This window comes from Pyrus communis, chromosome 7, assembly GCF_041283825.1.
Source record: "Pyrus communis isolate YQ-2024b chromosome 7, ASM4128382v1, whole genome shotgun sequence".
In the NCBI taxonomy this organism is placed as follows: domain Eukaryota; kingdom Viridiplantae; phylum Streptophyta; class Magnoliopsida; order Rosales; family Rosaceae; genus Pyrus; species Pyrus communis.
In genome coordinates, this window is record NC_142571.1 from 3,185,939 (window position 1) to 3,198,353 (window position 12,415).

The window sequence follows — 12,415 nt, forward strand, 5'->3', positions numbered from 1 at the left end:
ATCCAATTCGTGGCTCCTGTTTTCTCTGGCCATTACAAGATGACGTGGCAAACCATAAGCCACACCATGTCTACAGTCTACAGTGTTTAGTGAAATTTAATGCCGACGTGAAATTTGGAGGGTAACGGGGAAATGTCAAATTTACGCCATAGATGAGACTAATTGTAGGGACACTACACAAGCCTTTACGGCATTTAATTGAACCGTAGATATTTTGTAGTGTTACTAGATACCGGGAACTCCAGACACTTGATGTACCCTATAAACGAGCACCTGACACCTGGCCTATATTACACATGTTTGCCATCTTTTTGACACGTTGTAAATAATATTCCTCTGTAATTTGATTTTTTTTTTTTTTAAATGTGACCGGTACACATCACGTATCGTTATAAAAATGAGGGATATATATGTTAAAAATTTAATAACTTAAAAAATAAAATATCTCACCTCTTATATAAAAATACGTGATGTACCCTCCGTGTTCCGATCACAATGAAAATTTGAGAAATTTTTCCGAGTACAGGTACTCTAGATAGTTGATGTACTCTACAAATGAGCACCTCACACTTGTCCTATCTCTCACATGTTGTCATCTTTTTGATACGGAGGAAATTGTAGCAACGATCATTTAACTTTAATTCAATTGGAATAATGGTCATTCAACTAAAAATTTGTAACCATTGATTCCTTAACTCATCAAAACATGCAGCTATGGTCTTTTTCGTCAACTCCGTTAGAAATTCCGTCAAAATGAGTCACGTGTCATGCTCATGAAGATGAATCAATGGGCAAATATGAAAAATCAAATGAGAATAACTATAGCAATGATCTCTTAACTTTATCCCAATTGAAGAAATGATTCATCAACTTTAACCCAATTGGAGCAATAACCCGTTAACTTTAACACAATTATAGAAATGGTCCTAAATATGACTTATTTTGGCAAAATTTTGGCGAAAACAAATAGAACTATAGATGCATGTTTTGATGAGTTAAGGGACCAATGATCATAGTTTTTTAGTTGATAAACTATTACTCCAATTGGCTTAAAATTGAAGAAATATTGTTACAATTTTCTCTTTTAACACGTTGCAAACAATTTTCCCTTTACATTCCCTAAATTTTCAGAAACAAAATAAAAAATAAACAAAAAAGTTAACTGAAAAAACTGAATCCAGACTCTCGTCCTGGGTTTTCGACCACCACCCCACCCCCACCCATCTATCCCTTCCCCTCTCCCTTTTTCTTTCTATCTCCTTTTACCTTCCTATTCTTCGTTTTCTCCTCACTGTTAGGTGCAAGTGTAATTATCACTATCCATGGAGGTGGAGGTGGATGTCTTGTCGTGAGTTCATGGCGGCGCGCAGTGTGTATCTCCTCCTACCTTACTAGTCTTCATTTTCTCCTCGTTGGTGTAATTATCGCCATCGATGGAGGTGTGTCGTTGTCTTGCCGTGAGTTCATGGCAGCGCGTAATGGGTGGTTGGTTGCTCTGAGTTCTAGGCATGGGTAGGGTGGTTTTTTCGAAATTCTGCTTCACTCTTAGGGATAAATTAGGAATTACAATTGTACTACACTCACCCCAGTGTCTTATTTTCCCACTCACATGATAATCTCACCTATCATAAAAAGTTAAAAACGTAAAATGTTATTTCCTGTCACCATTATTTTCAAAATAACCCTAGTATATTTTGCTTTAAATAACTCTAATATATCTTAAATAACATGTAATAAATAAATAAGAATGGAAAAATGAAAGAAAATGCATGACTTGGATATTCATCATCTACGCAAATCCTAGTACTCACAACTATTGCCTCTCCGCAGAGACCTCGAATCCCAAACCACTCTTCTTCCTCATGTTCTGTCAAAGCCACATATCTCACTACCAAGTCTCTCCTTCGTTGAAGTTTCTCACCTTCGTCTAGCACACACTCATTCCTTCCTCCAACCCTTTTTGTCAATTGTAGCCCAAATCTTTCCCAGCCTCTCTTCGCCACAGATATCACACCCCACCCACCATTATTTATTTATTATTTTAAATTATGTTTTTTTTTCCTTCAAAATTGTAGTAATTAATTAAATAGGGGGTTAAAAGTATTTTTATAATAGGATAAATATATCATTAACTTTTTTTATTAAATAGTGGGTAGGGAAATAAGACACTGGATGGGAATATTAGAACTCTTGATAAAAATAAGTTAGTTGGAAATTGTTTAATTAAAAATCTAAACAAATATGTGTCAAGCCTCTATTTGTTGGGAACACCAGCTTTAGACGGGTACCGTGTACCCTGAAAAATTCCTAAAAGTGGTATGAAAATGTTTTAAAAAGTTGCATTTTTTATATTTAGCCTTTCATTCATAAATTATTAATTTAACCTGAAAATATTTACTCATTTGAATCTCATAATAAAGTTCTAATATATTTTTTATCACTATGTTCATAAAATTCTTTGAACACAACTTATTGCCTCAATTATTTCTAATTTGGCTAATAATTTGTAAAAATAATCAATGAACTACAACTCGTATAACTAAAGAAATTTCCTTATTTATTATAAAAAAAATAGAGATTCATCTCCTTAGTTCTTATAAAAAATAGAGATTTGTCCCCTTAAGCAACCTGCACCACGTAAAGTAATAAAACTACAACCGGTTACAGGTAAAGAAATTTTCTTATTTGTATTTTTTTAATAAAAAAAATACGATATTTCATTTAGTTAATAAAGAGTATTACAATAATAAAGCAATAAGCGACTTTAAGTATTTTTGTTTGGATCACAGTCTCATTGAACAACTTCTAATCTAGAAATATTACTTCCATCTTATAAGATACTTCTGCTCAGCATTTTTTATATGGCGTTTCAAACATTTTATCATCCAAAATAGAAATAAATATTACGTCGTCCTATATGGAGAAGCTAATATTACATTAAATTCTATTTTAAAAAATAAACAAATAAATTAAAAAGATTCAAGAGAAAGCCAATTCACTAATTAACACAAAAAAAATTCTATGGGCTAGGAGTAGGAGATCACTTTCAACTTTGGCAACTTGGACAACTTGGGGTTTGGTGGTCATGGTTTTGTTTTGTACATATATGCATCGGATTTTAACTCCATTATATTTTTTTTTAGTGATATTTTATTGAAAAATGTTAAGGAGATTCTCTCAAAGTAAGACTTTTTGTACTCTCTGTTATTTCATATTTTTGACACAATATTTTATAATGTTGGCACGAAAATTATCCCAAAAACATGAGATGACGGAGAGTACAAAGTCTCACTTTTGAGAGTCTCATTAGCATTTCTCTTTGTTAAAAAAGCATAGAAAAGACCACTTAGTACTACGGTCTAGTAATATTCCTCTTCAATTGTAAGTAAAATGTCTTAAGTTCGATGAATGTAGCTTTATGCAGACTAATCTCTTGGTACGCACTCACGCTAACCCAATAGTTTTTCAAGAGGAGGGGAGGTAGCTACGTGGCGGGATAATTTTCAATACGTGAGTTGTTACTGGGTTGTTCCTTTAAACTGAATATTTCTTATGTGTGCATTGTTTATTTTTTATTTTTCGAAAGGATTTCTCCTAGGTTTGATGGATGAGCGGATGACTGGATGAATAACATACTCTATTTATCTTTTCATTCAAAATTTTTTAATTTAAAACGATTTTATCAATTATCATCCTACAATAAATGTCTTCTCTTTCAGATTTTTTGTTTTGTAATTAGGGACTTATTGAAGATTTAAAATAGAAGGAAGAAACGTATGATATTTAAAAGAATCCTTGTTGCCCAAGTAATCAAACTTCTACCTATTAAAGAGGCGTAACATAGAAATTAGAATCCCCCGTAGCAGGAATTAAGCCCTAATTCAACCATGGAACCAAGGCAAACACTCTCAGTTCTCAAAGCATGCCAAATCCAAAATGTCAACCTTTCACAAACCCTTGCAGGAATGGCTCATGCTACTCTTCTCAGTCCTTCGGAGATCAGACTCCCCACACCACCACCTCATCCCCAACGGCCCGCTTCCAGCGATCGCTTCACCGACCTCATGGTTGCCAATTTCAACCGTACTACGATTCAACCGACGCGGTAGAGACCCCTAATGGGCTTGACAGAGAACAACTCCCCCACTTGCTTGTCCTCCGGTAACCCTTGCCTTGATTTCTTCTTCCACATTGTACCCGGCACTCCTGCCTTTTATGTGAACCAATAACTCATGTTGGCCTGGTCACACGATGCCCTAACCGTCCTCAAGCTCATCTGCAACCTTCGGGGTGTCCGTGGCACTGGAAAATCTGATAAGGAGGGGTTCTACAAGGCGGCGTTTTGTCTCCACCAGAACTACCCCAAAACCCTAGCGTGCAACGCCGTATCTGTCGGCCAAATCGGCTTCGTTAAAGACGTCCCCAAGATTCTCTACCGCCTTATAGAAGGCTAGGAGGTGAAGGAAAACCAGAAGGCCGAGTGGTTACAGAAATAAAAAATAATAATAATAAATAAATAAATAAATAAAAGTCAGCAAGCATATCTCCTTCAGCTATGAATCTGATGATATAGGTCCTAAACAGGGTAAAAGAGGTGAAGCTGGAAAACAAAGGAGCCGGCATGGAGCTTACAGAGGTTCGAGTGATGAAGGATTTGGAGTGGGGAAAATTGGAAAAGGCAAAAGCTAGCGCTTTGAGGAGAGAGAGGTTCATCTTCCAGACCAAGAAGGTTTTTGAAAGATACCAAAGTAATCTAGATTACTGGTTTTTACACGAGCGAGTTTCGGATGTTTTTGCTCAGTGTTTAAAGCACGATATTGAAAATTTGAAGTCCTCTAAAAAGAATCCTCACTTCACTCTAGCGGCCAAGTGGTGCCCTTCCTTCAACTCCCCCTACGACTGCACCATATTGTTGTGTGAAAGCATTACGAGTAAGGTTTTCCCCAAAGAATTGTACACGGAATATCAAACGATTGAGGATAAACACTACGCATACAGAGTGAGGGACCGGCTGAGGAAAGAGGTTTGGGCGCCGTTGAGGAAGGCCCTGAAGTTACCCGAGGTTTATATAAGCTCCAACCAGTGGAGCTCCATTCCATACAATCAAGTTGCCTTTGTGGCGATGACTTTTGCAAAGAGACTTTCTTATGGCATGATAAAGTGAGGTTTGAGGAGTACTTGGAGGACGTGGAGGCAGGAAAAACCAAAATCGAGGTGGGTGCTTTGCTTCCTCATCAGATCATAAGTTCTTTAGAGGAGGGAGATATTGATGGAAAAATGGCTGAGCTTCAGTGGGAGAGAATGGTGGATGACATGTTAGAGTACGGGAAGATGAGGAATTGCTTAGCAGTATGTGACGTCTCGGGAAGCATGTGCGGAATACCCATGGACGTGTCTATGGCTTTGGGGCTTTTGGTGTCTGAATTGAGTGAAGAGTCATGAAAGGGGAAGGTGATCACTTTCAGTCAGTCCCCTCAGCTGCATTTGATACAAGGCGACGATCTTCAATCCAAGTGTGAGTTCGTGAAGAGTATGAACTGGGGAATGAACACTGATTTTCAAAAAGTCTTTTATTTACTTCTTGAAGTTGCTGTGAATGATAGGCCAGAACATATGATAAAGAGGATTTTTGTGTTCAGTGACATGGAGTTTGATGAAGCTTCAGAAAATAATTGGGAGACGGATTATGAGGCAATACGGAGGAAGTTTAAGGAGAAGGGGTATGGGGATGTGGTGCCACAAATTGTCTATGGAATTTGAGGCACTCAAGTTCTACGCCGGTGTTCGAGACACAACCAGGGGTGGCGCTAGTGTGTGGCTTCTCCAAGAATATGCTCAAGTTCTTCATGAATAATGACGGGGAAGTTCGCCCAGACCATGTCATAGAAGCAGCCATTTCTGGCAAAAAGTATCGAAGTCTGGTTGTAGTGGATTGATTCGATGGTCATCATCAAATTTGTTGCAGTTTTCTTTTCTATTTCATTGAAAACAAAATTCGATGTTAAAACTCTTCGTTTTTCAATTTCTTACAACCATATTTTCTTGCTCCATGTGTGTTGATTTATGCAGACTGAGTTTCTAGCTATTTTTCCTTGAAACAGGTAAATTTCAAATGTTCCTTTTTAGCAATGATCTCACACACATATGGATATATAATCGTTATCGATTGTATATTATTTCTCGAGCCACGTAAGAGCAACCGGTTGATTATTTGTTGGGAAATATGAGCTTTTGGCATAATATTAATCACATTGTTTTAATAGGAGTTTTCCTCTGGAAATATATGTGAATCCATATGTGTGATCATACACAAGGGAGTCAATCTCTCTGTTGCTCTCTTGGTTTTGCAGAAGGTGAAAGAATATGATATTGTAGAATCTGGTGCATTTTATCCTTGCACATGCGTGTGGCTCCTCATTTTTTGTTTATTTAGGTTGAAGAAGGGTGTGAAGTTTCAGATTTTCATTAAACTTTAGGTAAACTTTACAAGGCTTTATACACCAAGAGGTCTACAGAATATATGGGTCCCGTAGCAGCTATACTATACAATTAAATACAAATTACAATTAAAGGATAACAGTTCATCATAACTGCCCTTGTCTACACTCCCCTGCAAACTTGACGCCAGAGAGGAGACAAGTTTGGAACACAAGGACTGAAAACGCGTCTTCGACAAGCCTTTCGTAAAAAGATCAGCCAGTTCGAAATGGAAGGAAGAAAGTGAACACGGTGAGTTCCTAAAGCGACACGTTCCAAGACGAAATGATAATCCAAAGCAATGTGTTTCATGCGAGCATGAAAGACCGAATTAGCAGCCATATATGTGGCACTCAAATTGTCACAATGCATTAGTGCTGGCTCAAAGACTGGTACACGAAGCTCACGCAAAAGACCCATTAGCCAAATAGAATCAACACATGCAAAGGCAAGGGCCCGATACTTCGCTTCAGCCCTAGATCGAGAGATCGTCCGTTGTTTCTTAGCACACCAAGAAATCAAAAGCCAGTGGTAGAACAACGTGTGTCAGGGCACCCTGCCCAGTCCGCATCAGAATAAGCAATGAGACGAAATGGTTATGAAGATGAAGTTAAGCGAAGTCACATACCCAAGCTGCCCTTAAGATAACGCAATATTCACTTAACCACTTCTATGTGAGTAGTAGTAGGATTACCCATAAACTGAGAAACATTTTTTATAGCAAAGGAAATATCCGGCCGAGATAATGTAAGATACTGCAAATAACCCACAAGCTACTGATAAAGAGATAGATCCGAGAGGAGAGCACCGATGTGTGCATAAAGTTGAGTCTTGGCTACTATAGGTGTGGAACAAGGTTTACACTCTAATAAGTCACCACGTTGTAATAACTCCAAAGTATATTTGTTCTGAGACAAGTGAATGCCATTAGATAAATAAGATACCTCTATGCTAAGGAAATAGTGCAGCTTGTCGAGATCATTTAGTTCAAACTCAGTGCTTAAAGTTTGGATAAAGGATTGAATCAAGGGAGAAAAATTACCCGTCAAAACGAAGTCATCCACATATAGAAGAAAAACAAGGATAGATGAGCCATGATGATATGGAAACATTGAACTATCAGCTCGACTTTGAACAAAGCCTACTTAAATGAGAAAGGTGTTTAGACGTTGAAACCAAGCTCGCAGAGCTTCTTTAAGATCGTAGATGGCTTTTTGAAGCTTACAAATATAATTGGGACGATTAGGATCAACAAATCCAGGTGGTTAGGTCATATAAACCTCTTCCATAAGTCAACCATGGAGAAATGCGTTCTTCACGTCAAGTTGATGTATCGGCCAACCAAAGGACACGACAAGGCTAAGCACAGTTTGAATCGTGGTAGGCTTCACAATGGGACTAAAGGTCTCGGTGTAATCAACCCTAGGCTGTTGATGGAAACCTTTAGCGACAAGACAAGCCTTGTAACGCTCTATCGATCCATCAGAATTACGCTTTATTTTGAACACCCATTTACATTCGACAGTGTTAGCATAAGGAACAGGAGGAATTAAAGTCCATGTACCTTGTTTGAGCAACGCATTGAACTTGTCCAACATAGCCTGGTGCCACTTAGGAGACCGTGAAGCCTGTGTAAAACAAGTGGGCTCTACATCAGATTCAACAAAGGCAGTCATCGCAGAGGGAATAGGATGACGACTATGGAGCCAAAAATAATCACAAGGTGACACGTGGATTTTTGGTAAAAATGACAAAATTACCCCTGAGACACATCGGTTGTCCTATGCACGAGCAGTGGACAATCATTCTTTAATCAAGCCAAGAGTGTCCAAAATAGGTAACAAATTCCAAATTATCTCATCCATCCTCATCTTAGGTAATTCCTTCATAACCTACAAATTATTCCATATAAATGGAGATTAATTGGCTAATTAATGGATTAATTCCTAATTAATCCATTAATCACCAATTAAATCACCCATTTTCACACAAGAAAACCTCTAAAGGCCGGCCACCTCCATTCCCTATATATATGACCCTTTTTTCTCTAAAAAGCTAAGTCCACACTCTTGTAAAACTCCAAAAACTCTCCAAACACTTTTTCTCTCTAAATTCTAACTTTGGCATCGGAGGTTCTTCAGCCAAAGCCCCCCTCATTCATCGTGGGCACGTAAGACTCTTAGCCTTAACCTAAGGTGTTAATTGTTTTGTAGGTGAAATTTTGTCCAAAATCAAGAAGGCAGAAATTTGCGTCCACAAATTAGTGCTTTCATTGAGAGTTGAAATTCACACTCGTAGAAGACTCTCGCAAAAAAAAGGTTTTTTTTTCTTTATTTTCTAGTCCACTTGTATTTTTTGTACGTTCTTATTATTAGAATTTTTTATTTGCAAAGATTCTTTGATAAAATGAAAAAGAAAAATACAATGGCTAGAAATTTAGAAAACTCCATGATTGAAAATTCCAATATAAAAGAAATGGGATCGCGGCAATCCACGAGATTAAATGTGATCTTAGGGGGAGCGGCACCACCACCACAAGGTTCCACCATGGCACCACTATCACGGCCCGAGCTATGCCACCAAAGCAAGCCCAAAGCCGTGCCATCCAAGGCTCGTGACACCAAGGCCATGACCTAAGCCATGTCACTCCAAGCCTAGCCTTGCACCCACGTGTGTCACATGCCGAGTAACCCACTCCCGTGGCCCAACCTGCTCCCACTGAGCAACTTACTCTCGTGGCCCAGCCTGCTCCCGCTGAACAGTTTGCTCTCGTGGCCCAACCTGCTCCCGTGGTCCAACCTGCTCTCATCGAGCAATCTACTCCTGCAGCACAGCCTGCTCCTGCAACCCAGTCTGCTCTCGTGACCTTCCAAGCAACCCAAATTGGTCCAAGACTAGTTCAACCGTCTCGGCTCTAAATTTCTGGACCGATGATCAAACTGGGAGCATTTTCACCATATTTTTCTGCAGATTTGACATTTCCCAGCTCAAATCTCGCGCCCGGAGTCTACCACACTTCTACTGCTCAAAGAGAAACATTCCTTCCAAGCTCTTCCAATCCAAATGGCGAACAACACTTGTCTCGACCAGTCATAAAGTTGAGGAGCGCCCTAACATAGCAGACGACCTTGGTGAACCAGCTCTTACAGCGCACGAAAACGCAACGTGTTCCAAACGAGGTGTCCCGAAGAAGGACAAGGGTTGGGGCAGATGAAGAACCTTTCCAACAGTATCTCGACAAGCAGCCACTCGACCTGCCACGAACCGAGCGTTTCGACAAAGTACAATCCCGATTGGGCCCTCGAGATAGCATATACTCTCGTCTTAGCACTTGCAGGAACGTGCACTCTCAACTAGACCCACGAACGAGCATACATTCACGGTTGGGGCCACACTCTGATAATCAACATAAGTAGCCTTCCAAGCGAAGTGTTTATTCGCGGCTAGGCCCACAAGGAGCATCCTCCATATCACATCGGAGTAGGCAGCATGACAGGTGGAGAGAAGCAGTCACCCAATCCGGCTTAAGTTTAACCAGCAGCCTGCGAAATCTCTCGTCTGCTAGGAATCCACCACATACACAACTATTGAGGCATAGATGAGCAGAGCAGCCTAAACCAACAGGTCAAGACTAGGACAGCCGAGAGCTCTACCATTCCCAACAAAGGTAAATTCAGAAAGAAGTAGAAATGATCATGACCGAGCGATTGCACAATTTCCTGTGCAACGAAGCTATTGACAAGACGCTTCGATAAGACATGACGAAGATGAGCGAGTCATCTTTTAATAACAAGATCGAGCAGACGGGACTACCCCACATAGATTGTTAGATATAAAGACAACCTCTGCTCTGATAAATGCAGCAGCTCAGCCTAATGGTGCACCGGGGGCAGACGAGTACCAGAAAGACACACCAGCCCAACTACCAAAAACTGGGGGCAGGCTAAGGATTATTTCAATTGTCCCAGCAGTCCAGCTTTCCTCAGCTGCACTCACGACAATGATTTCCATGCTCTTCAGTGTGAGAAGGTAAACCAATTCCCCGACACCCCAAAATGGTATGTTCTTCAGTGCGAGATGATAAACCAATTGTTCTCCAGTGCTAGAGGGTAAACCAATTCCCCGACACTCATATGAGTTTGCTCTCTAGTACGAGAGGATAAACTAATTGTTTTCTAGTGCAAGAGGGTAAACTAATTCCCTGACACCCATATGGGTTTACTCTCCAGTGCGAGAGAGTAAACTAATTGCTCTCCAGCGCGAGAGGGTAAACTAATTGCTCTCCGGTAAACCAATTCCCTGACACCCCAAAAGGTTATGTTCTCCAGTGCGAGAAGATAAACCAATTTCTCTCTAGTGCGAAAGGGTACACCAATTCCCCGACACCCATATGGGTCTGCTCTCCAGTGCGAGAGGATAAACTAATTGCTCTCCAGTACGATAGGGTAAACTAATTCCCCGACACCCATATGGGTTTACTCTCCAGTATGAGAGGATAAACTAATTGCTCTCCAATGCGAGATCTTAAACTAATTGCTCTTCAACGCAAGAGGGTAAACTAATTGCTCTCCAGTGCGAAAGGGTAAACTAATTGCTCTTCAGTGCGAAAGGGTAAACTAATTGCTCTCCAGTGCGATAAGGTAAACTAATTCTCTAACACCCATCTGGGTAAGGTCTTCAGTGTGAGAATGCCACATAGCATAAAAGATCGAATGCTTGAAGATCAACTAGGCAGCAAATGGTCAGGGGGCAACAGCTACTTTTGCACTTAATAGTTCACTCATCCGACACTTCATCTTCAGCAGCTCCAATCGTGGGAGCTTTATCCTTGACTGCTCCATCTACAGCAACTGAGAAATCAAACTTAAGCAGTTTCCTTATTTTTGGCAAAGCAGCCCAGACATGGTAGCCCAAATCGTTTCCCATGCCATGCCACTTCCTCGGCCTATGCCGAGCCAATCCTTGGCTTCAATCAAGCCGAGCAGCACAAGCAATGACCTATGCCACACCACATCTTTGGCCCATGACAAGCCGACTCTTGGCCCCTACCAGCCGACGTGCCGTACCACCCCGACGGCCGCCCCATGGCAGCACCTCCTAAGAAGAAGACAAAGAGAATTAAGTTTTCCTTACATCGGTGCGGCACGGAGAAGACGAAGAAAGCAACGAAAGAAGGTCCTTTGCACGAGCAAGATGTAGAAGATTGCTAGAGGAGGGGAAACAAATATCCTCTAAGTTCTCTCTTTTTCTCTCTCTTGTAGGGTAGAATAAATCACTCTCCAAAGTTGATTTAATAACCCACTTAAGGTGGACTTAAATAGGCTTTGAGAGAAATATATTTCCCTTTCCTAGAAGTATCTAATTTCATATTAAAGAGGGAATCTACATCAAAATAGGAAGCAATCCTAAGTTTCCTAGAGCAAGAAGATCTTTACACCTGCTGCTCTTTCCTACGAACAGCCCAGTAGGTGTGGGGGCATTTGTGGAGCCAAAAATAATCACAAGGTGACAAATGGATTTTTGGTAAAAATGACAAAGTTACCCCTGAGACACACCGGTTATCCTATGCACGAGCAGTGGACAATCATTCTTTAATCAAGCCAAGAGTGTCCAAAATAGGTAACAAATTCCAAATTATCTCATCCATCCTCATCTTAGGTAATTACTTCATAACCTACAAATTATTCCATATAAATGGAGATTAATTAGCTAATTAATGGATTAATTCCTAATTAATCCATTAATCACCAATTAAGTCACCCATTTTCACACAAAAAACCTCTAAAGCTGACCACCTTCATTCCCTATATATATGACCTTATTTTCTCTAAAAAGCTAAGTCCACACTCTTGTAAAACTCCAAAAACTCTCCAAACACTTTTTCTCTCTAAATTCTAACTTTGGCATCGAAGGTTCTTCGGCCAAAACCCCCCCCATT

At 40.0% G+C, this 12,415-nt stretch overlaps 1 pseudogene; it reads left to right on the forward strand.

Annotated features, from left to right (window-relative positions):
- The first annotated feature begins 3,965 nt into the window (after window positions 1-3,965).
- Window positions 3,966-5,936, forward strand: LOC137733572 (uncharacterized; annotated as a pseudogene).
- The last annotated feature ends 6,479 nt before the right edge of the window (window positions 5,937-12,415 follow it).